Consider the following 23,629-nt stretch of genomic DNA (forward strand, 5'->3'; position numbering starts at 1 on the left):
CAGCTTTATTGTAGTTAAAATGAAGGAATTTTTAATGATAAAAAATTATTTTAAAATACCGGTATTAAACAATTTCAGCTATTTACTTTTCATTGTTAAAGTATTTTTACTTTATTCATATTTCATTGTAATGCAGCTTGATGTAGAGGAGAGAAGAATCTTTTGTAGACAGGTTTGAATATATGGTTCCACAGATCAGCTATTTGTTAATTTTATGCAGGCTGTCTCCAGTTTCTGCAACTCACAGTTTGGGCACAACAGGAGGTGACACTGTTAACTGTTACTCTTTTCACTTACTTTTTTTCCCCTAGCTGAACATAAACACATCATTACACAGTTACACTACACTATATTTAGAGTTGATTTTTAACTATCTATTAGATAAAAGGATTTGAGCTGAGCTAAAATACCTGGAATGAACTAGGGAGGTCTAACAGAAAGGCACTACCCACAGAAATTCTGGTGCAAGTAAGGTATTTCAATCATTTCATCTATTTTGTTTGCTCCTGAGACTTCTCTGATATGACTGGACAAACTGGTGTTGGGTCACTGCTGAGGGTGCCCTGCATGGCAAAGGAACTTAGCCATCAAGAGCGAGTTCCTGAGTCCTTTTTTCTCCCTATGCCATGGACTAAGTCTACCTTGTAAAACCTGCAAATGCTTTCTAAGTCTGACTTGGCATCCTGGGAGCATCAGAAGGGCAACTGGGTCTGCTTCTTGCATTTGTGTCTCCAACATTTGGCTCCTTGCAGAGAAAATACATGTCCCAGATGGGCAGGGAAGCTTTAGGTATTCCAGCAGATCCCCCAGCTATTCATGGGATGAGATTCAAGTCCACACTGTGGAGCACACTGGTTTTACTGCATAATGCAAGTTGGTTGCCTAAGTTCCTGCAAATGTGTCTAAATATAGTCATTAAAATTTTGGTGAGATTAAGTTATTGCTAATTTAACCCTGGCAAAAGACTTGCCAGATATTATGTCCCACAGAACAGGGTTCTCTGAACACCAAGATTTCCTCACAACACCCTTATGGGCTGGTATGACATAAAGAGGTGTAAGGAAGACGTGTTCATCCACCCCCATTTGACAAATAAGTTAAAGATTTCACCTAGAAAGTGATTTTTTTTTTCATTTGAATGTGATCTGAAACACAGAGTCTATTGTCAGTCATCAGCATCTGAGCTGCATGCCTATGGACCAGGCTGGCCTTTTCTTCACATGGATCTCCACCTCTGTATCCTGCAGGAATTTCTTTGTTTTTTAAAATCATAAGATAGACTGAAGTTGACACCTGAACCCTTCCACATATCAATTCAGTGCTGTAACTTCTGGTGTAAAGATCTATTCTGTTTATTTATTTATTTATTTTCATGAGAAAAAGATGTATCTGGTAAGTTATCTATCTCTGAATGGCTGAAAGTGTTAAAATAGACTCCATGTGTTCAAACAGCTCTCTATGCTCTTCCACATTTGGATGCAATATTTACAATAAGAAATGTGCATACACCACTTAAAAATGTAGCATTTGCCAGCATTTCCCATATCTCTGTGAGTATGGTACCTTTCCTCTGTACTCTGAATGAGAAGTATTACACTCATTATCATTGTGTGATAGATGGTGAGTGACTGGTTATTCAATGACTTATCCTTGCCTGTAATTCTTTGTTTATCCCTAGGGAAAGGAAAACAACTTTTTAATATACTTAGCAAATTTATTCGCTTGGTGGCTTGTTTCTTAGAGTGCAGAGGCTTTCTACATAAAACCTGAAAGCTATAAATAACTACATGGACAAAAGTAATCCCTAAAGTAATTGCATTAATTCAAATGAGGTCAGTTGAAGCATTAATTGGACTCAGTGATGCCTCAGTAATGTATCAGACTAGTTCAAAAGGCAAGTCAAACACCCAAGATTGAGTATCTTTCTCGGGGAAACAGAGACTAAACAGGGAAGCATGCATCCTGATGGTAACTGTTCTTCATATGTATCTGAGTTGTTACATACAGTTTTTGCATATTCGGTCTCAAATACAGCATGGAAAGGAAGTGCTACAAACATTGCCTGTCTTAGACATCTGTGCTCCACTCAGAGTCAAAGTATCTGGGCATCCTTACACTGATCCTTAAACACCCTGAGCCAAAAAGAAAGAAAAAAAAAAAAAAGAAATTCAGGCATTTCCTTCTTATGCATAGATAACATGGTGCCTATTTTTAAGAATGAGTTTAAGAATTGTTCCGCTTGTGGAAATGAACATCCAATTTCAAGTCATTACTTGCATTTTAATGTCAATGCTCAGTGCTGCTTCACCAGTGCATAGCCTTCAGTGAGTGGTGCTGTCCCCATTCTAACGTAATAATTAATAAGATATAGCTCTGAACTGTGTCTGTGTAATGGTATTGGTTTATTTAGTTTTTCTTTAAGGCAGAACTCTTCCATTATTTGAGTCACGGGCTACAAATGAAGGATTGTGTGCTGGGTATAGGGGCAAATCTTTGTGCTCTGAGGCAAGTTCTTGGTGCAAAAATATCATCAAAACATTAACTGATCTTTTTTGGAAAAGAAAAGGATGGCTGGATGCATGGCTGGCTGGCTAGGTGAGTAAGAAATGAACTAACACATTTCTGATTTTCTCATACTATACTGAATAAGAATTTAGTGCTGAAAGGTCTTCTGGCCTTCTAGACCATTTTTCTTCCTATTTCTTTCTATTGAATCAAAGCAATGGGAAACTCCTGAAAGAAAGAAAATTAATACTTGCATTAGATTTAGCTGTCTTAAAGGGTGAACATTCAAGTGAAGAGTTACTGAACCATGGGGTCTGACTACACCCCAGTAAGGGCTCTCCACTGCCACCTGAGAGGAGGCCTGTTTGACACGTAAAGTCTACAGTGAAGAGCTGGTTGGTTCCCCAAAGCAGTGATGGTGTTAGATGGTGAAATGCAGATACAAACTTAAACCATCAGATTTTCAGTACAGTAGTTGCACATTCCATGGGTAGTAGATTCCTGTAGGCAGGATAATATTTCTGGTCAATGTTTTATTTATTACTGGGGGAAACCCACAAACTTTTAAAATATTATTAATTGCATTCATACCTTGACTTTTGGCGTATCATGTTCAAGGAAAGGCATCCTCGGGGAACATACATCTGATTTGTAGAACTCTTTTGCATGATCAGGAGGTTTGATAAGAAAGATTAATATGTTTCATTTTGGCACTGAAACATTGTTGAGCGGAGAATGGGAGGTATATCCTACTGTCTATTGGCATAAAAGCTGCTATCCTGCAGGGTTACATTGTATCCTAATATGAAGAGAGGTAGTAGGATCCATGGATGTAGAAATAATTGATGTATAACTTCTGTTTCTGAGCCTGGATTTCTTTAAACATCTCACATGTTTAGGAAATAAAAAACAGCCTAGCAGGGGAGGAGAATGTAAGATTTATCAGCTCAGATTTCAAATAAACAAGTCATTTTAGTCATCCTGAATACCTTACTATCAACAGGGTCTCCATTGTTTCATATCAAAAATTTTGGAAGAACCACCTCTAGGAATTTTCAAGAATCTCTTGTGCCTTTTGTGTACTGAAGTAACTGTAAAAACACCACATGCATTTCTGGTTTGTGACAGCAATTATTTGCCCTAAATCCACACCTCCCACAGCACTGGTGTTATTGCTACTTCATGCCCACATATTGAAGGGTCAGTGTATATCCATGAAATACAAAGTCAAATAACAAGCAGAATTCAGTGTTGGGAAAATTATGACAGAAATCATAGCAGAGACACTGTGTTGCTGGACAAATGAAAATGTTATGGCAGTGCATCATTCCATTATCTTCCTCTTCAACTATTATGCTACTATGAAAAAAACCCCAACATACACTAGCTAAAATAGTCCAAGATACTATAGACATTATTGTAGTTGCCATGGTGTGTATACTGCTGAAACTTCATGTTTAGTGATTGCCTTCTCTCTAGCAGAGATTTTAAATGGAGTTAGGTATGGAATAAAAAATAATCTATGGTCAATTTAGCCACTCAGGCAGGGCTAGAAATCTCCTGTTTCAGGCTGCAGTGGGAGATAACTTGCCACAATATGAGCTGATTGGAACTCTGCAAAGTCTCTGCTTCAGTGACTCCTGGAAGAGACAAAAGCTGTGTGCATGTTCAGAGGGGAGCACAGACCAGGCAAAAGGGAGGAGAGGAGAGCACAAAAAAAGCACTTGCCAGCAGGAACAGACTGGAATTTAATAGGGCATTTTTTTCCCACTGTTCAAAAGGAACTCTTGCAATTTGTATTAGATGTTTTAAAACCCAGCACTGTCCAGGGTATAGGAAGAAGAGCAGAACTCAGGTGCTGGAGGACCAGCAGTCACCGTGTGCATTTAAGCTGAGGGCAGAGCTCTGAAACAATGAAATGTGTATCAATACAAACAGTCAAATCACCCTGTGCTGCTGTGGGGCATGGCAAGACTGTTTCCATGGGTTTTGTCACCAAAGGTGACTCCTTGTTCATACGAGGCTTTTGAATCTTAAACAAACATTCAGAAAACTGAAGTTCAGTATTTTATTAAACAAATAAGCAGACAGCTGAATCCAAAAGCTGCATTGCATTCTGCTGTGACTGAAGAAATGACAGAGTAACCCTTCCCCAAAATGTAAGCTTTGCTGCCTGCCTACTAGTACCTTGCAGTAATGAGCAAAAACCACACAGCAGAGGCAGGAATGAGCTGAAAAGAAAACAAACTTTCGGCAGAAACAGAATTATTCTAGGATGCAGCTGAGACTGGAATGTGGTTATGGGCTGTCCCAACCCTCAGCCTGAGAATGACATGCAGGTATGTGCATATGAACCCTGTCTGTGAAATCTTTACTTCTAAACCTCCATGATGGCTCTCCCACTTTCACAAAACATCTAACATTTGCCCCGTGTTTGGAGTTATAACTCTTTGCATCAGGAAATGGCAAAACCAGACTTCTACAAACGAAGATAATGGGTACCTGAGCAGCGGGAGAACTCAGAGTTGAGGACAGGACAAAAAGATAGAGCATGACAATTTCTTTACATTTTTCACCCATTTTATACGATACTTACTTCAAGTAGGTTCATTTACTGTGAATAAGGAAATTGACTATCTAAAAGCTGATTGTTACCACAGTGACAAAAACGAAATGGCCCCAAAACAAAAAAGTGAGGTTTGCTATCTTAAAGACTGTTTTCTTTATGGCAATATAGGCTAATTGTGCTTTTTATAGTACTCTTCTCTATTCTTCTACAAGTTTTTAGTAGATCTGTAACTCTGATAATAACTTGTCAATTCAATGTGTATTTAGAAATATAATATGTTGCAACTTTAAATATATATAAAATATAAAATATATTTTGTATATATAATAAAAGTAGTATTTTTCATTTTCTACTTTTTTTTTTCCTTGACCTGATTACATTAATTTCTAAATGGTTTTAATTTATTTTTTAAATGATAAAAATTCAGAGGAATCTACCAATTTAAAATCTGGAAGATTAAATTCATTTATCATTATAGAAAATAGCAATCAGCTCAACTGAACAAAAATAACTCAGGCAGTTAGCTCTCACCAGCTTGCACACTGTACTGATATATTCCGTTTACTACTTTATATCCATCTGCCAAACCCACCTGGGTTTCAGATGGGACATATTCTAGCTCTGTTAATGATAAGCTTCACTCTATTCCCTATGTCATCCCCTCAACACTTTCTAAAAAAAAAGACAAAAAATATACAGTGCGTATTGTGCCATGTGTATTGATCTAAATGTTCCATGAAGAGCATATTAAGGAATATGTTGAGAATGTTTCCTTCTTGTTATGACCTCCACAATGTGTCAGGCAGAAGTCATATAATCTACAATTAAAAGCCAAAAATAGGTGGGTTCTGGGTAAAGCAGAGTCATATTTGTTTTTATGATGTATCTTTTACAATGAGATCATCTCTAAGCACTTACAGAAATACTGCAAATGCTACTGTTTCAATGGCTTAGTTGTAGAAATATTGAATTGGAAATAACAATTACCAGTTTAACAGGTCCTTTGTGGGGTTTACAGGGAGCTTCAGGTCTGCACAGAGGCCATACAGAGACAGTGACATCTCACAGTGGGAAGGATTATTTTGTCCTCATCTTTCTTAAAAGCCCTAATGATCCAGGAGCCCATACCCAAAAAGGTGACATTGCTGCACTCTCCAGAGATGTATCCTGACGAGCCGAGCACACAATCAGTATTTTTTAGGGAGTGGGTAGGTGAGAAATGCACCCTCACTGCCCTGGGTGAAAAAAAAAAAGAAAAATAATCTATATAGTCTTCCTCCTCTCTGTGGCATGTTGAATCTCCAGTCTTTTTGCAGGAAACAGGACGTGATGCTCTATTGATATCTCTGTCACAATCTACAGCAGAATGAAGATAACCAGCTGGTGGCACTACCTTAAGGACACAGGCAAATTGCAAAGGAATTGAGTTGCTCCTTGGTCATTGCTGCAGAAACAAAGAGTAAGGCATTGCTTTGTTTAAAATAAACCCTGTTCATTGTGAGGAATAGACCTTTTTGCATTTCTGAGCACTTCAACACAAGGGCTGGACACAGGGAAACCGTGTCCCCTAAACACCCTAGCTCTGCCCAGGAGATAATACGTCACTCTAACTACAGCAAGATGATACAATTAATGGTTTAACAGAATTATTCCCACTCTGTATTTTCATTTATTAGAGAACATTACGGGTGACTTTTTTCAAGAAATAAGATTGAAGAAAGCCTTCTTGATGCAACTTTCACAAGTTTATTTCCTTCAGGCCAAGGTGGCCTTTTGTCAGGCTTCAGTGACTGGAGGCTCTCATCAGCTTGAGTTCAGTAGTTTCCCACAGCTAACAGTCAGACCTCCTTCACAAACTCAAGGACTGAAATGACATTATTTTTAGGCATTTCAAGTAATTGACTTTTGGCCTTTTTACTTTGCATTCTGACACTGACCCAAGCACTGAGTGGTTCTAGAAATCATTTCTGTGTTAAATTAAGAGCGAAAGCAGGCAATAGCATTTCTACAGGATCCCCAAATCAGTCTCAGTGCATGAGAGACATCTCTATCAGCTGAAGATGAGTAGTATTATTAACTGCAAACTTCTCTGTCAGAGTTAATTTTCCAGTCTTCCTGGAGAAGATCAGTTGTGTATGCATCCCTCTCCAAGCACCTGCACAGGATGTGGGCACACTCAAGGACAGGAAGGCTCTGTTCCCCTAACGTGCAGGTGTGCACAATGTCAAGCATCAGCTCCACTTTTTCAGGATCATTTCATAATGCATACACAGTACAGTTTTGCTGGATGTCAGCAATCTGAAACTGTTTTCTCACTGACAGAGATGGGGTAATACAAAAGTGTATGGACAGCTCTGGTGGGGAGTTACTCCACAGCTCTTTCAAGAAGGGGATTATTTGTGATCTTACTGCATTCTCCAAACCACATGCAGAAAGTCTCCTGAAAAGAAAGGAGGGTTAGGTGAGAGGACTGTATACTGCATTTGAATGTGGTTGAAGAACAAGTTATTTTTATTTAATTCATAGAAACATGACCCAAATAATGAGAAAAAAGGCAGCAGTTGATGGCTCACCATTTTCCAGGTCATTGCTTATTTTTGTATTTCATAGGATAATTGTGGACTTCCCTCCTTGAACAAAATGAAGTGAGTTTCAGAGAGAGGTAAAATCAGATTAATACTCAAATAAATTGAGAGAAGTTAAGCACATTTAAAGTCATATGCAATTAGTAATTATAAAATACAATAAAACAGAAGTAAGGATTGTACCATATAATATTTATCTGGTTGCATCTAATGGTTTCTAATCTTGATGCTGGTGTTTGGGTCTACTTCTTTCTTTAATCCTGCAAAAATGAAATTTCATCCTTTCTAATGGCTCTCATCCAATCTTCTAGATGTGAGGACACTTAAGTAAATATAGCTGCATGTTAAAAAAAATGCATTTAGAAGTGAAATATAATGCTATTTAGACATCCATTTATTGCTATATTTATGATGCTTGGATATTTGTTTACTTATATCTTAATTATGTAAGTCAGGGGTGGTCTAATCCTAGCAACAGTGAGGGCCAGATGGAGATTTTTTGCCCTCCAACTGAGCATGTGACATTCCTCCCCTCACAGCTGCAGCCTGACACAGACGTTTGGCTGGTGCTGCTGCTGCCAGAGAAAGGAGATATTTTTGAGGAGGTGAGGGAGAGTGTCCACACTCCCTCCCACAGGTGACATTGGCAGTTTTGCTCCATGTGTTGAGTGTGTTGTGAGCAGGAGATGGCTGTCAGCTGTTTGCACTGCTTTTGATGCATGAATTGCCACCTTTTCTCCTTTCCAGGGGAAATACTCTGCATTGGAAGGGGTTGTTCAGTGGTCCACAATAAAACCAATACAATAAGACCAGAAGTCTTTCCTGAAAATACTGCTTTAGAAGGCTGTGAGCTGAGTGTATTGTGCTGAGAGCTACACTGAAACTGAGGAAGCTCTCTTAGAACAAACCACACCAAAACAATATAAATACCACTTTTCTTATGAAAATCAGTGTTCTTCCAACAAGGTACGACACAGCAAAGTTGTGATATGCTACTGATGTTTTAATATAGGATTTTTCAACTCAAAACCCCAGCTACATTCAGATTTTAATACTACATTAAGAAGGAGGAAATTTTTACCTGTGTCAAAAAAGAGGAAATACTCTGAAGTTTGTTTTTTTTCCTGGTTCAACAAAACTGCTTTGTCCTGACAATGTGGAGGAAAGAATGAACAGCAGTTGTCAGAGATGCTTTAGGGCTTTAAATCTCAACTTGAAGAAAAGTCTTCTCTAGATATACCATTTGGATATTTTAATATATAATTATGGAATAGCTCAATCTCTCCAGTTGCAAAGCTCGAACATGGATGAGAATAAAACCCAGTTAAGGCTTCCAGATATAACTCCCTTGAAAACGCTTTGAAAATACCTGACAAAAATGTGAAACAATCCATTCTGAAGTCCTGAGAAAGTTCTTCAGCATCATTTCATCTCCCTGAGAGGTGACTCATCTCTGGCATAGATTGTTTACTACTACCTTGAAAAAGGCAGAATTTTATCAGAGGAAGGGGAATCATCCCAATTTCACCTTTGGTTTGGCAGTGACACTGTAACAATCATAAATCACTCCCAGCTGTCCCTGTGATTCCCCCTCACACTGTAGGGAAGGCAACAAGTTCTGCAGCAATCAATCGCTTTTATATCTCTCCACAGACACAGAGGCATCATACTGGAGCTCAAACCGTGTTGCTGGCTAAAAAAGATAATTGGTAAATCAAATACTAAATGAAATTACTCAAATGATATCCACTGCCCTCTCTTTTGCTGAAATCCTTCGTTCATTTCTTAACCCATGTGTGTATGTAACCCAGAAGCTTCTTCCTAATTTTCTTAACCTCTTTCCACCTCCACATTCACTCCTGAGGGTGCCATTACTCTCATTGTATGATCCATAAAGTGCCTCTCTGTACTTCCTTTTCATCTGTGGTCCTCTATATTGTCTTCGTTGGTTGCAGCCTTTGTTCAGAGTGTGTTTACCTCAGGCATTGAACATGCTCATTTGTAGGGTCGTTATTTCCTTACTCTGTGACTGCTTTTTCTGATTCCTACCCTACAGTACTTTCTGGGCTGAATGGATCTCTGGCTGTCAGTGATCAAAGCTGTCAGTTGCTGTTTATTTCCTCACCTCTTCAATTTGGCTCCTGGGAGGATGTTTCAACAGACGTTTTAGAGAGACAGAAAAAACCAATATCCTATTAAACTAATGACCCTTGGCTGTGCTGTCTGCAAATGAATGCAGGCACAGACAATTGCCCAGTTTTCTACTGAGGGTCTGTGCACAACAGTCTTGTGTGTGTTTTCTAGCTATAAAATATATGTGTGTATAACTTCTAAAAAATTGTATAATTTCCATTTACAGTAATTATTCCAGTGTAACTATGGCACTCCACTAATTGCTTTCTGATTATTAAGAATATTAATAAAGTTCATGTTCAGATTTTCTGGTTGAGAGAACTGCTGGCTCTTCTATTTTTTTCTGAGGGCTTCTGTAAAGAACATCTGAAGTCTTTTTATAACAGTTTCTCTTTTACAAAATCAAAAGTCTGGAATGAATTTGTTGTGACTAGCTATTAGGAAAAAAGATTTTCTATTCAGAGTAGCAATGGCTTCTTTCTTTAGACAAATATAGTTATAACGTGTCACAGATTGAGCTGTATCTTCATGTCCTATGACCACAGTGCTAATCACAAAGATCCCTGGTGTTGGTACCAAGAAATGTTTTTTTTCTACTACAGCCTGATATTGAATTCTTTATATTTAATACACTTAAACACTCTGTCTAGTGCTTGAAGTTTTTATTTCTAATTTATTGGTTGAAGGGTAGTGGAGACCATGACAGAGAAAAAAATAGAAGTGGAGAGAGCTTGTGAGCACTGGAAACAGAAAGTTGAAGAACTTTGTTTCTGAACAGAATAGATGAGCAGGGATACATGAAGAGCTGCTCAGGAGAAGGAGAGGGATCTGAAGCAAAGAGGTGGTCTTTGCACAGGAAGAGCTGTTGAATGTGTTTGAATTAGGTGGTGAGGTGAGGTAAGAAGGAAGAGGATCCATAATGATTTGTTGGGCTCTACAGCAGAATGAAGGTGGGAACACTTGGACTCTCTAGAGGGAAAAAAGTAAAACAGGAAGAACAAAAAGTTTAAAAGGAGAAATATGAGGAATGCAATAATGGAAGCCTAGCAATGTTAAGATTTAAGGACAGAGAACCATCAATAATAGAAAAGTAAGGCCTGACACCAGATCAAGGGCAGGCTGAGAACAAAGTACTACCGTGAAATTTTGGCTAAAAAGTCAGCACCATTACAAACTTTGTTTAGAGCAGATGTCGTAGAATGCAAGAATTGAACAGGAGAAAGGAATCTAGAAATAAAAGAAAATTAGTGACAACAAATCTTCACAACTAACTAATATATTCTATTAAGAATATATTCTGCAGCTTAAAAAATAAAATAAGGCAGCAAGAATGGCATTTGGAGAAGCAGGTTTTTGACAGTTTTTTAAAAATTTATTAAGCATGAAGAAACTGAAGAATATTTTTAACTGTGAAGAGGGAAAAGTACAAGGTGGAGAGATAGAGACTATCATGAAGTAGTGAAAGATGAGATAGATATGCGGGAAAATATAACCTTGTTCAAAAACTTGATGATTCTATGATTCTGAAAAATGTGATCATGCAGAGACACAGGAATGGAAATATAAGGAGTCAAGGTAGAAAAAGTTGAGACAGCACAAAACAAAGGTATCTATCTGTGACTGAAAAAAACACGGGGGCCGTGCTTGAAGAAAAAAGGAAAGGAAGGAGAAGCTCAAATCATACAGTGTTAGTAGATTTTACAAATCACTCAACTTCTCCTGGGAAGTCAGGGAAGTTTTCTTGGGAGAGCTCATTCCTAGTATGTCTGTGTGTGTAATACATGCAGCACAGAAACTAAGCAAACCACTATGAACTATGAAATCTCTTAGGAACAGGAAGAAAACAGCAGGCTGATAGCATCTATCAAGAGCTTGTGAAGGTGATCTGACAAGTATTATACCTGTTTGGATAAATGTGCTATTAAAATATGTATTACATTATAAAACACAGGCCATTATTCACTCTTTCCAAGGCACTGTTCATATGGAAAAAGCAAATGAGAGATCATTAGAACGGTTTTAGCATTATTGTTGATTCATGCCAAATTAGGTTTCTAATCTGTGCGTAGAGCTATTATTATTAAAACAAATCATTTATCCTCTTGAGTACAGTACTGCTTAAACTTCAAATTATGTCCTTTACCTACCACTGTTATGCACCCTTCTTTTAATATGGTTTCTTTTGGCACAGTTCCTTGTTTGTTGAGCAATAGATTGATATGCTTGCAGGGAATGGAAGAAAGATGTGCTGCTGTACAGTACTAACATCCACCCTGTGGTATCTTGAATACTGGAAATACCAGCTAATGATAAAAGGCTGTGATTAAATCTTTCAGGGCTGCAAGGGTGAGGAGGAAAAAAACAACCTTCCTCTAAATCAGAACAGAAAACTACTAGGGAGGAATATGGTAAAAGATTCTGTACCTTTGTCTTTATGCTTTGTATGCACAGGGGTAATGTTTAAAACGTTAGTAGCATTTGGCCTAAGCCAAAACTAACCAAAGATTCTTCTGAGACTTTCTGCAGCTGGTTACCATTTTAACAGGGGAATATTTTATGTGATAGCCTTGTGTTCCTCACACAAAGGGCACTCATTATGCAGCAGAGACAAATAAAGCAGCTCAGATAAGGAACATATCAAATTCATATCCTGTGCTACCTCAGAAATCTGATAGGAGACTGAATTTGTTTCCATGATGCAGATCATGGTTACAAAAAGCCTTTACCTCTTTCCTAAACAGAGCTAGGGCACTGGTACATGAGAAAAGTTACAGCAAGTCAAGCTGTGGCACTATTTTAAAGCCATTGTCTTCCATGCTTGTTTTTTCAATGAATGCTTTAGTGCAAAGTATTGCAGCAGAGCAAGGTAAAAGAGATTATCCAGCTTTACTGAAGGCTAGGGGTAAGACTTCTTGGACACAGGTAATTCCCACAGATTAGAAGGATTTTATGATCTTCTTCTCAGGAACATAGTTGTTTGCCCATACCATCAGACTCCTCTTCTGCTAAGTGTCAACATTATATCTGCATTTTCTTTTTTGTATTGAAAACAGAAAAGAATCCAAAAGGGAATAAAATTATAAGACCCTTTAGGTTTACATAGTTGTGGATACTCATTTAAGCAATCAAACTGTGGAAGATGGGCTCATTAGGATCTCAGACTACGTGGCTGTTCTGTTACCAAAAGACACTCTTAATTAGCAAAATGTTTCTTCTGAAGTGGCCTGTTGGGCTGCAGAAGTGGATTAATCCAGAGTCTTTCTGAGCTCATTCTGGGCTGTGTTTGCTTGTTTGATCTGGGTCTTGATGACACAAAGATCCAGTGAGATAGATGCTTCATCTGGGACTCACCACTCCTGTCCTCTGGTATCATACACAGTGTGGACATAGACCACGATCTGTCTGTAGTTTGAGAATCTTTCTGAAAACTTATTGCAAATAGAGTTTGTCAAACAATTCTTACAGTGTAGACTTAATGTCTCCAAATCTCAGGGAAGAAGGTTTGTTTTGGGATACAATGCAGCACTGATAAGAGTGATTTAGAGCAATATAAAGCTTTCCAAGATAGATCAGACTTGTGGCAGTGTTCACTCTGTCCCTGCTCTCCATGGCCCTATATCCAGAGGACAGCACAAGTCCCAAAGTGGGCAGCAAGTCATCCACACACTTCTGAAATTCTTTTACCTTCATTCTTAAGAGTTGAAAGTTGGCTTAAATTCCTGACCGTGAGGTTTGCATTCCTTCCCGTCATCTATTTTTAGCAATTACTGTCATATTTCTGTGTATTCTCAGCATTCGTATAAATGTCCACTTCCCCACTGACTTTTGCTAAAGTCCTGGCCTTAACATTAGCTATTGTCAATGATTTATGAAGTTTAATTGCATGATGCCTGATTTTCTTCTTTTTATACATTTTTAATTGGCTGCCTTCAATTTTAATCAAGTGTGATTATCTTCCACTGTATCATTTTAGGGTGCTTATCCTTTATGAAATTCTTCATTGCCCCCTGGATTTGAATAAAACCTAAATAAATTCATGCTCCCTGCAAATATTACTATCTTGCTGCTTGACTCCATTTCTGGATAAATAATAAATACATTCAATTATCTCGGCCTGTCTGATGCAGCTTTAATATTTTCTGTTACTAATGTTTTATCATTATGCTTCTCCTTTCTGACTCTTAGCTGGTTTTGGGAATGTAACAATCCTTTCCCTTGTTGTTTGTAACTGAATTGAATCCAATGAATTCCCATAAGCAGCAGTGACCATATTTCCTTGAAAAAATAGCTTTGTCTCAGAGATGGCCTTTCATCATAACAGGGTAAATTAACTGGTATGCTTATCCCTGTTTTGGACTGTGAGTGTAAAACCACTGAGGTATGTCTCATAAATACACACATATATAGCAGCCCTGGTGTTCCTGGTGTTGTGCACTCACGTGGCTGCCTAGCTGTTGGAAATTTCTATAGAACTATTACAAATATTTTTCCCCAATCCTTGAGGGAAGAGGTTTGTTTTTGGGTTTTTTTAAATTATTTTTAAAAGTGGCCCTGTGCCTCTACTTTGAGGAAAAGCATCCCAAAGCCTCAGTCTGATGCCTGAGGTAAGCACAGTCCATCATCAAAATCCTTTTAAACAAGAAAATTTTAAATATCTGTCTTCTAAAGTGCTTATTATTATTATTATTATTATTATTATTATTATTATTATTTCCTCCAAGCTTTCCTTTTGTGTTTCTCCTTTGCGCAAGCATTCTGTGAGCCCCAGTCTCTGAGGCACAGTTACAGGCCCCACCTCTGCACCCATTAGCAGAGTGGAGGGCCGGTCTATGAATTTTGTGTGGTACACTTATACGGAATCATAAGTGCCCATGATAATATCTTAATAAGATATTAAATCTATGTGACACTAGAAAAAGAATCAGAGTTGAATTTCACTATTATTCTTTTAAAATTTTTTGACGCTTTGTACTCTTTTCAAAAAGAATGCCTCTCCAGTATATTCCCAGCATTTTAAAAGTCAATATCATTTCAGACAATTCTCAAATAAATGGAAAATAAAATACGGTTTTGCTCTTTATTATTATACTTGTTTAAAATGTTACTAAGTTGTTGGGGTTTTTTTAAGCTTATAAAGAATGACAGGAAAACCAGGGAAGAATTGAAAAAGTATCTTTGATTGAAAAAGACATTTTTTCTTCTTTAGTTCACACAAAATGCTCACACAAAACCTGTATTAATTTTAAATTACTAACTTGAGAGAGAAATGCAATAAAATGTTTTTCTAATGCTTTGTTATCCTTATGACTTCAACTCCAGCTCGAAAATGCAATTAATTCTGCAACTTACACTCTGGCGGATGTCATTCAAGCTGCGACAGCTTATTGGGTAGTTAAAAGGATAAAATCAAGTAGTCATTCTACTAATCCCTTTACAAGGAAACAGCTTTATGCATAAAAACTGGAACTTATGTGGTCATTAGCAGATGCTACATCAAGCAACCAAAAATACACACATTTAAATTCTTAAGCACAATCTATGAACACTACACAGATGGTTTCCAAGAAACTGTACCTAAATTGATTACGATAAAAATGATCTGCTGCAATTGTTTCTGTCAAAAGGGAGAACAGAATTTGTCCCAATGTGTCGCTCTGCCCACTCATGCAGAGAACCCAGCTGCTGAGACAGATGTTGCTCTAAGCACTTTATTTTAGGGTCATTAAAATGGTTACAGGGGTTAGTCATTCATTGTTTTATAAATTGTGCTTACTAGCTGGCTCCATAGATCCTGGAAAACTTCTTTGTGGTTGATCAAAAAAGTTACATGTCATATCGTATTTACTGTATATTGGCAGTAAAAATGGGTGAAGCACTTGTGCAAGACATGAAGACAGAAAAACAATTACTTTTTCTGTTTTATTTAGGAGAGCATTTATTTACTCACTCAGATCTGACATGGCACTAGTGTAATCATCTGAAATGCAAAACCTGTCTCAAAGGCCTTCTAAGCTTTCATTTTAGTTCCTTCCAATCATTAAAGAGCAAGATTTTTTGGTACAACTCACTCCTGTACAATCTTCCATCTGTGGTATTATGAGCAAGAAGTGTCAGACAAGCAAAGGTTTGAGATCATTTGATTAGATCAATGCAGAGTGGGTCCGTCTACCTCCCCGCTGTCTTTGCAAATGCTGCTCTTTGGCAGTTTAAGCATACTCAGGCTTTACTTAGAAATATTTGGCTAAATCTCTTCTCTGTTGGCAGGTTCTATGGTTTTCCATGGCTCATCTAATTCAGGATTGACTTAGCCATGTGCATGTGATGTATTGGTGCAGCAGCTAATGTGTCAATGAGAAACAGAACAGTAAAAAGATGAAGCTCGGTGAAAAACAGCAAGGTTGGCAGATCCAATTCCTTTTCAGATCATACTGTAGCCTTTTATAGCCTCCACTACAAAATGTAGCCAACTTCCACTCTTCTATTTCATCTTTGTCCCTGTGTACTTGTTATTATGCCGATGGTTCGATTCATCTTCCCTAATTGGTTACTGAACTCTGGCAGCCAAATCCTAAATTCTAGGTGGTGTTCATGGACACACTCTAAATTATATTTTCCCACCTTTCCTTTGCACATGTAAGATAAAGACATTCATCTAGGAAAAAACAGTGAAACATTTTAGTGTCATTTTACCTGACTCCTTAAAATATGGCTGCTTTGGCAGTGGGTTGATTTCCTGCACTTCTGCAGAACATTAATTTCTCTCCCCTGGCTTTATTTAGATAATTATGGCCTGCTCAAGTGTATATCCTCACAAATAAATAACCTAGCATGTCTCTCACTTTGAAAATGCACTAAAGTTACAATTTTTAAATTTAAAAGCAAAATGTGCTCAGAAAATTCAAGAGCTGGAAGAAAAAAGTTACCCTCTGCCCCCAAATATATCCATTTCTGAGGTCAAATACCACAAAAACCCTTCCACTGGGTTAGGAGACAGACAGAATATGTTCTCAGAAAACACAATCCCTGAAAATGCATGAGACTTGCAAAAGCAGGCACATTTCATAAATTTCAACATTCAATTCAAACAAAGTTATGGATTTAAAAAGTAATTAAGTCAAGAGAGATGCATTTTTACCTGATTGTATGTTAAAATATATAAATTCTCTAGTTTCACATAAATTTGAATTGAATTTTATCCCATCTGTATTTTGATTTTGCAAAAAAACCCTTATACAGGAAATCTTTTTTCCCCAGAATTTGATGATATTGTTCACCCATCAACTTTATCTGTATCTGAAGAAAAGAGGTGTCTTTCAAAAGACATACCAGCTTATTACAGTTTCATGACTGGAAATTTCTTATTGCCTAAGTAAGATATAAAGATTTTTTGTAACTATTAGCTGAATTGCCTGCAAAACAAATGTAATAAGATGGGGGCTGTATTAGAAGCTTGGAGTCTCACAGAGTGCACTGATCATCACAAAAAAATCACTTTTCCCCTCTGCCTTTGTCTCACAGTGTTGCAAGGTCTCCAAGATAACAACTGTCACTCATTCTGCCTATGAGCAATATTGGCTGTAAAGATTCTTCCCTTTTCAGGAAGAGCTTCTAAAAGGTGATGGAACATTAAATACTAAAGGACTCTCTCATCATCTGACATGTTTTTTGAGGTGAGGTTTAGCAGAAAAATGCAAAGTCAGATCAGAGGCAGAGATGCACTTGCAGGACAAATGTCCTTTTTACTGTTCGTGGTTCATACAGTGCTCACAGAGGAACAGAAAGAGAAACATCCTGATGAAAAGCAAGCTTGAGTTCTTAAGAGTTTTTATATTCTGCACACCAGGCATGACAACATAAGGCTGCTCACAGCCTGGGTGTCACTCCAAATTCCATTATACTTACATTAGATGCTGTTTGTTCCTCCTGCAAATGCACTGACAGATTTTTGCAGCCCTGTGCATGGGGTTTTTTTTAGTGTATGAAAGGTTTGTAGTTATTTTAGCTGTAGAGTTGCTAAAAAATTATTAAAATCAAAGTTCCCTCTCATCTACCCTGAACAAAGCCAAACAACATGTTCCTCTTTTAGAAACAAATGAATGAGAATTGGTTAGTACACCACTTGCACTAAGATGACTGGGGCTTAAAAAGGGGTGTGATGGCTTGAGACATGGTATAGAAATGAAAGCATTTCTGCTTGAAAAGCTATGACACCTAGCTCTAATTCCCTCTTTTTCTTGCATTCTCTTTTTGTTATGTAGCATCAGAGCAATAGCTGAGATGGAAAAGAAAACATTATTCGTACTATTGTGGAAGTGCATTTATCTTGAAAAGCATAGATTTTGTACAGATCAGGAAGAAACAACACATGGAATTGGAAGGAAAAAAGGGACAAAACCTGATAAGAGAAAGTCATTCTGCTGGCATGCTACAGCTTTTCTCAAGGTAACATTGTCTAATATTATGAGGAACAGTTTTTCCTGGTTTAGATCATTACTGAATATAACATCAAGCACATTTATACTTGGTCACACTGAGCCCTTCTAGTCCAGCCTGCAGTGTGGCACATTCAAAAGTGCATGCTTAAGATGAAGTGTAAGAGCAGAATTTTTCCCTTTCTCTGAACACTCAGTCTTCAACAATTTGTGGCTTTTGGGCTTCCTCTGGTCCACCTATCCTGCTTTCTATGGCATCCACAAGCTAGAAACACTTTGCAGCATCAAGGGAGAAAACTCGGGCCCTTTAACATCCCTATCATAACTGCCTTAGTTTGAACAGAACAGGGTTTTACCCAGAGGCACACACTGCTGTCTGCCATCCTCCTTCACCCTCTTCAGAAACCACTCACAGTAGCAAAAGCCAAGGCACAGAGGGGAGATTTGAGTCTTGAAACTGCAGTTTGGGCACTGACTGATAGACTTGTCCCCTAAGGCTTCTCTACAGCCTCACATTCACCTTCAGTGCATGTGCCTCTGCCCTCTTGTACTGTTCTCTTACACCTCCTCCAGCATCTTCTGTCTCTGTGGCTGACCCAAGGGATTGCTCCTCTACTTCCCACTAAGGATCTTGACTCTGCTTTTCCTCTCCCCCAATATACTCTGCTGGGAAACCCTGCCTACACTGCAGTGATCCTCAAGAAAACAGCATTGTGTGAAGATATGGGATGTACCACTTTGACAACACTACTTAACCCTTCCTTCACCTGATTCAGGTCTGGCGCCATCGTTCATCATTCCACTTGACCAAAGCAGCTGTGCTTTTGACCAGCCATAGGGGTACAGTCACTTTAGTAAGTTCTTTGAACTCTTAAGAGAGTGTGAGGAAGCCTAGGTGTGCTAATGCACTCAGTGAACTTTCTGAAGAGAGCAGCATTGGCAGCAAGGTTTGGGAAAAATAAAGTCAAAGTTGAGTGATCAGTGGGACATAATATATCAAGGTGATTTTCCACGAAACATAAGGCAGGGCCTTTCTCTGAATATCATCATGGTAAGTCATCTCAAATTTGCCATCTAGAAATAAAGACTATAATAATTAGGATATATTTATAAATATTAGTTCTCGGACAAGAATAAGAAATTTAGAAGACATTTAGATGGTCTTCAGGAGATCCCATACATACATACCTTTAGTTTGGAGCAACACCAGCATGGAGCTACCTAAAGTGTCAACCTATCACCAAACCATGGAATATTGTATTTTTATGCAAGAGAATTAATTTAAGTCAAGTGATAGACAGAATGTGAAAAGTAAACATCTTCTACTCTATCTTTTTTATCACAAATATCTTTATTATTTTGCATTATCTCACTTAAAAACCTCCAAAATTAACAGCTCAAATATCTATTTAAACTAATTCATAGAATAATAGAAAAGTGAGAACATTAATGCATTTGGGCTACTCATTCATCATTGACTGGAGGATCTGAAAACACCTGTGGCTGTGTAGGTGTGTTTTTCTGCTCTTGTTGATTATCTTCTAAAGGTTTCTGATAGAAACCACATCCTCTTACCCAGTATTGGGTGGTGTTTATTAAAGATGCTGAGAGCATAAAAAGAGCAGCTCCCCCCACCCCAATTATCTGGTACAGACACGCATGTCTATAACTTTCCCTGTAACTGAACTGTAAACATGACCTTTGCAAACCAACAGAACTTCCCCAACTGAAAAGGTGTGTCAGGTGCATGACAGTGTGGTACATAATTTTGCAGAGCTTTGCACTTTCACCTGTGGTAAAAGTTAATTCAAAACATGATTGTCTTGATTGAATAATAGACAATTTTTTTTTTTTTTTGCCATTGCAGATAGCTCTCCACTAAGAATGTAACAACCAGATCCTTTTACTTTTCAATAACAGTTTTAATATCCTGGCATTGAAGGAGTGATCATCTTCAAAACCAGATGGAAATGCCAAGAAAATTAATAGTTAAAATTCCCATTAATTGTCTCATTCTTTTCATTATCTATCTTAGAGGCATGTCACGTAACTGCTATTAATGTTGAAGATTGTGAAATTTGAGGTGAAGGAAGGAGTAAAAAGCAAATCAGACAATGCATCTTCTTTTCCCATTCCATGAAAACTGGATTTATTCATCCAAGAATTCCTTTTTTTTCATTATTATCAGTGGAATCGATACTAAAGCTCCATAAATGCAGACTGTGAAGACACTCTTTGTAAGCAACCCTTAGGTAGTTAAATGTCCAGGAAAAAACCAGCATGCTCTGTTCATTGTAACTCACCAGGATTTGCATCATGAGCGCAGGACATTTCTGTTTAGTTGCAAATCTACTGGAATGTTTCTTTTTTTTATTAAACACATGAAGCTGTTATAAAAGGAGTATGGAAAGAGTGTTTTGCCAAGACCTATTCACTCTTGTGGATACACTCAGGAAGCTCATTGCCCTTTCTTCAAGTTGATCTTGCATAATGATATATGTATAATAAAAGATAGTTATCTATTCTATGGATATTCTCAGTTGAAGTTGTGTCCAGCTGCTTCCAGCTGTCTTCTGACCTTATGCAAGAGTGAGCTTTCATAACATGAAAGGCAAGACACATGAACCAGAAGGAAGCCATCCACCAACCTGTTCATAAACTTTCCAGTTTGCATGGCTGGGGATGAGTCCCTGTGGCCCTGATAGGATATGTACATTCAGTCTACAACCCTGAGGTTCTGATTGGAATATTCATTTCCTAGCAAGTTTGTTAAAACATGAATTATAAAAAACCAAACATGCCTCCTCCCCTTTCTCCCGCTGCAGTTCTTCAGTCTTAATTTGCTGGCATTATTTCTTACTGTGATCACATCTAAAGCTTGAGGTTGAGGCCCAGCTTCACAAAAAACTTCAGTTTAGGAATGAATAAGTGCCAAGTATATTGCTGAATGTCTCTGAAACTTGATTTCTGTAGAACAGTTCCACAACTTTTCTGCTTCTATTCAGAAGGATGTTCATGGCAACCTGGGGTTTACTATTCCTGTCCACCATCCCACCTGGGTGCTCTTCATGTACAGTAAAAGCAAATACATTTGTTTCACTTTGAAAGTGAGGTTATATACCTTGACTTTTCGGGAATGTAGTCATGCAGAGAGACAGCAAAGAGAGGTAGTAAATGCACTGTCAAATCTCAATATCTGTTTCAAATGTGTTTGGGGTTTTTTTGTTTGTTTGTTTGGTTGGTTGGTTTTTTTTCCTCTGAAATTAATCTTTCAAAGATTTACTGGCTATTTTGGTCCCTAAGATTTGAACTCATCACATCCAACTTTAGGATCCCAACTGAAGCAGCTAAAGTAAGAGACTGATGGGCCCTTGGCTCACTGGCATTTGGTGAAGAGGCACTTTCAGAGAACTAATTACTTTAGGTAGGCTGAAGTATGAGCTGAGGTACCCATGCACAGTTTCTGGAGTGGAGATTTTACTCCCCTATGATCCCAGAGGAGCAATTTCTTTCACTTTTTCTCTCTCATTATGTCTAACAAGACACCAGAGAAAGCAATTGTTTGACCAGCTTCTGGATTTTTATTCTGCCTCATTCTAGGAAGATGGTAAAATATTCCAAAAATAGTCTTAAAAATTTTACAACAGGTGTTCATAATAAGTTAAAAGTTAATTAAATAAAGCTTCAAATATGTTTGTTGGAAGACAAGCAGTCTAGTGTTGGTCCAGGAGTGGGAATTTAGGGTAATAATTAGAAAGCTTTCAGATGATGCAAGGATAATAAGGTTGCTTTGATCAAATGCAAAAACAAGGTGGTACAAAGATGCCAAACCCAGTGCATGATGTGAAATGATGAAGAAGGGGAAAAAAAGGAATACATACTAATATATACAAAACTAAAAAAATCTAGATGGAACAAAGAACTGGAGCACCAGGTCAGCTTTCGTTATAAGGAGAATACTTAGCTTTGTTCCTATAGGGCTACAACTCTGTTTCTCTGAGATGCAATGCTGTCACTCATGCCAGAGTTATACAGGTCTACAGTTTTATCTGATAAAAGGATATTCCTGCCAGCTCCCTTTAACCCCCAGCTTGCTGAGAGTGAGTGTGTGCTTTTGCACCCTACTGGAGGAAACTAAAAAGAAGACAAAGTTTTTCTCTCAGCTTTTCTCTATTTTCTCAATAGCATCCAGTGTATGGCACAAGACTGCACAAAGGCTCCTGTTCCCAGAAAGCACTTCTAAAGTCATGTAAAACAAAACAGTTCAGGGTGAGAATGGTGTATCCCCTTGTCATCTGAGCTCCACAGCTCTGCACAATGTTTCTCCAGCTGTAGCGGGCACAAGGTTATAGATCAGGTTATTATTGCTTTCATGATAGAGTTAACAACATCTAATGAAAGCTGGTTCCTAATATTTGCTTAATAATGTTATCAGTTTGAAGTTTATTACAGAGAGGAGAATGTGCAGGCTGATAAAGAACCTCTGGAATTAAGACTTATAGGTAGCTTGACAGAAGGGATGTGATAATGCTGCCTAAATCTTGCTCTGAACTTTTCAACCAGAGATCTTAAAGCACTTGTAAAACATATATCAAGGTCACATGTGGAGATTTTGGAATTGGCAAAGACTGAAAAGCAACTGATCTGTATCTGTGATGTGATGCGACTGCATTGCTGAGACTTCAGATTATCTTTGTTATGCTGATATATCTGATAGCAATGGGAAGTACCAAGAGTGAACTATGCCCTGAAAACCCCTTTGCTATGCACTTTTGGAAGATGGGGCATAGACAAATACTTTTCTTTCAGCAGTACTAAATCTACCTCTCCCAACCCTTTGTCCTGAAAATGGTGGTCAGACTAGAAGTATTCTCTTTTTGAACTATATTCAAAATGATGATATGGGGGTTATAGAGATTTTCTAGCATAAAAATTGTTGATACACTTTAGGAGATTTGAAAAGGAGAAATCTCTATGAAAGGAGATTTTCAGCTGGTCTAAGTGGACATGATTGTTTGAACCTCAAGTTCTACAAAAGAAGTCCAAAAAGGAGTTATGAAAGAACTAGCCCATTTATTTACATATTCTACCTGGTCTATGTTCCCTGATAACATCATTCAAAGGACAAGCATTGTCATAACCCAAACAATTGTATTAAAAAAAATGTGATTAAAATAGATCATCTCTTATAGCATACGGTTTGAATTTATGTAGAAATGCTTGTGGAAAAGCTAAGGACATCCTGGACTGGAAGTCTGTATATCCTTTTTCCCTGTGGAGTGGAGGTGATGGCTTTGTAACATGCTGCAGCCATTGCTTCACCATGCAAACTTTGCTATTTGAATTTTAATCAGTGAGACAGTACCAGATGGCAAGATGGGCTAAATGAATTGTATCCCACCAAA

The 23,629-nt window shown here is 37.9% G+C and overlaps 1 long non-coding RNA gene across 1 annotated transcript; it reads right to left on the reverse strand.

The window, feature by feature from the left end:
• Positions 1-4,493: 4,493 nt before the first annotated feature.
• LOC134547690 (uncharacterized) lies at positions 4,494-11,612 on the reverse strand. Its single transcript, XR_010079551.1, has 3 exons — positions 8,741-11,612; positions 7,648-7,704; positions 4,494-7,514 (listed from the first exon to the last, which is right to left on the reverse strand). It is a non-coding gene; the product is annotated as an uncharacterized LOC134547690 (long non-coding RNA).
• Between the last annotated feature and the right edge of the window lie 12,017 nt (positions 11,613-23,629).

This window comes from Prinia subflava, chromosome 2 (assembly GCF_021018805.1).
Source record: "Prinia subflava isolate CZ2003 ecotype Zambia chromosome 2, Cam_Psub_1.2, whole genome shotgun sequence".
In the NCBI taxonomy this organism is placed as follows: domain Eukaryota; kingdom Metazoa; phylum Chordata; class Aves; order Passeriformes; family Cisticolidae; genus Prinia; species Prinia subflava.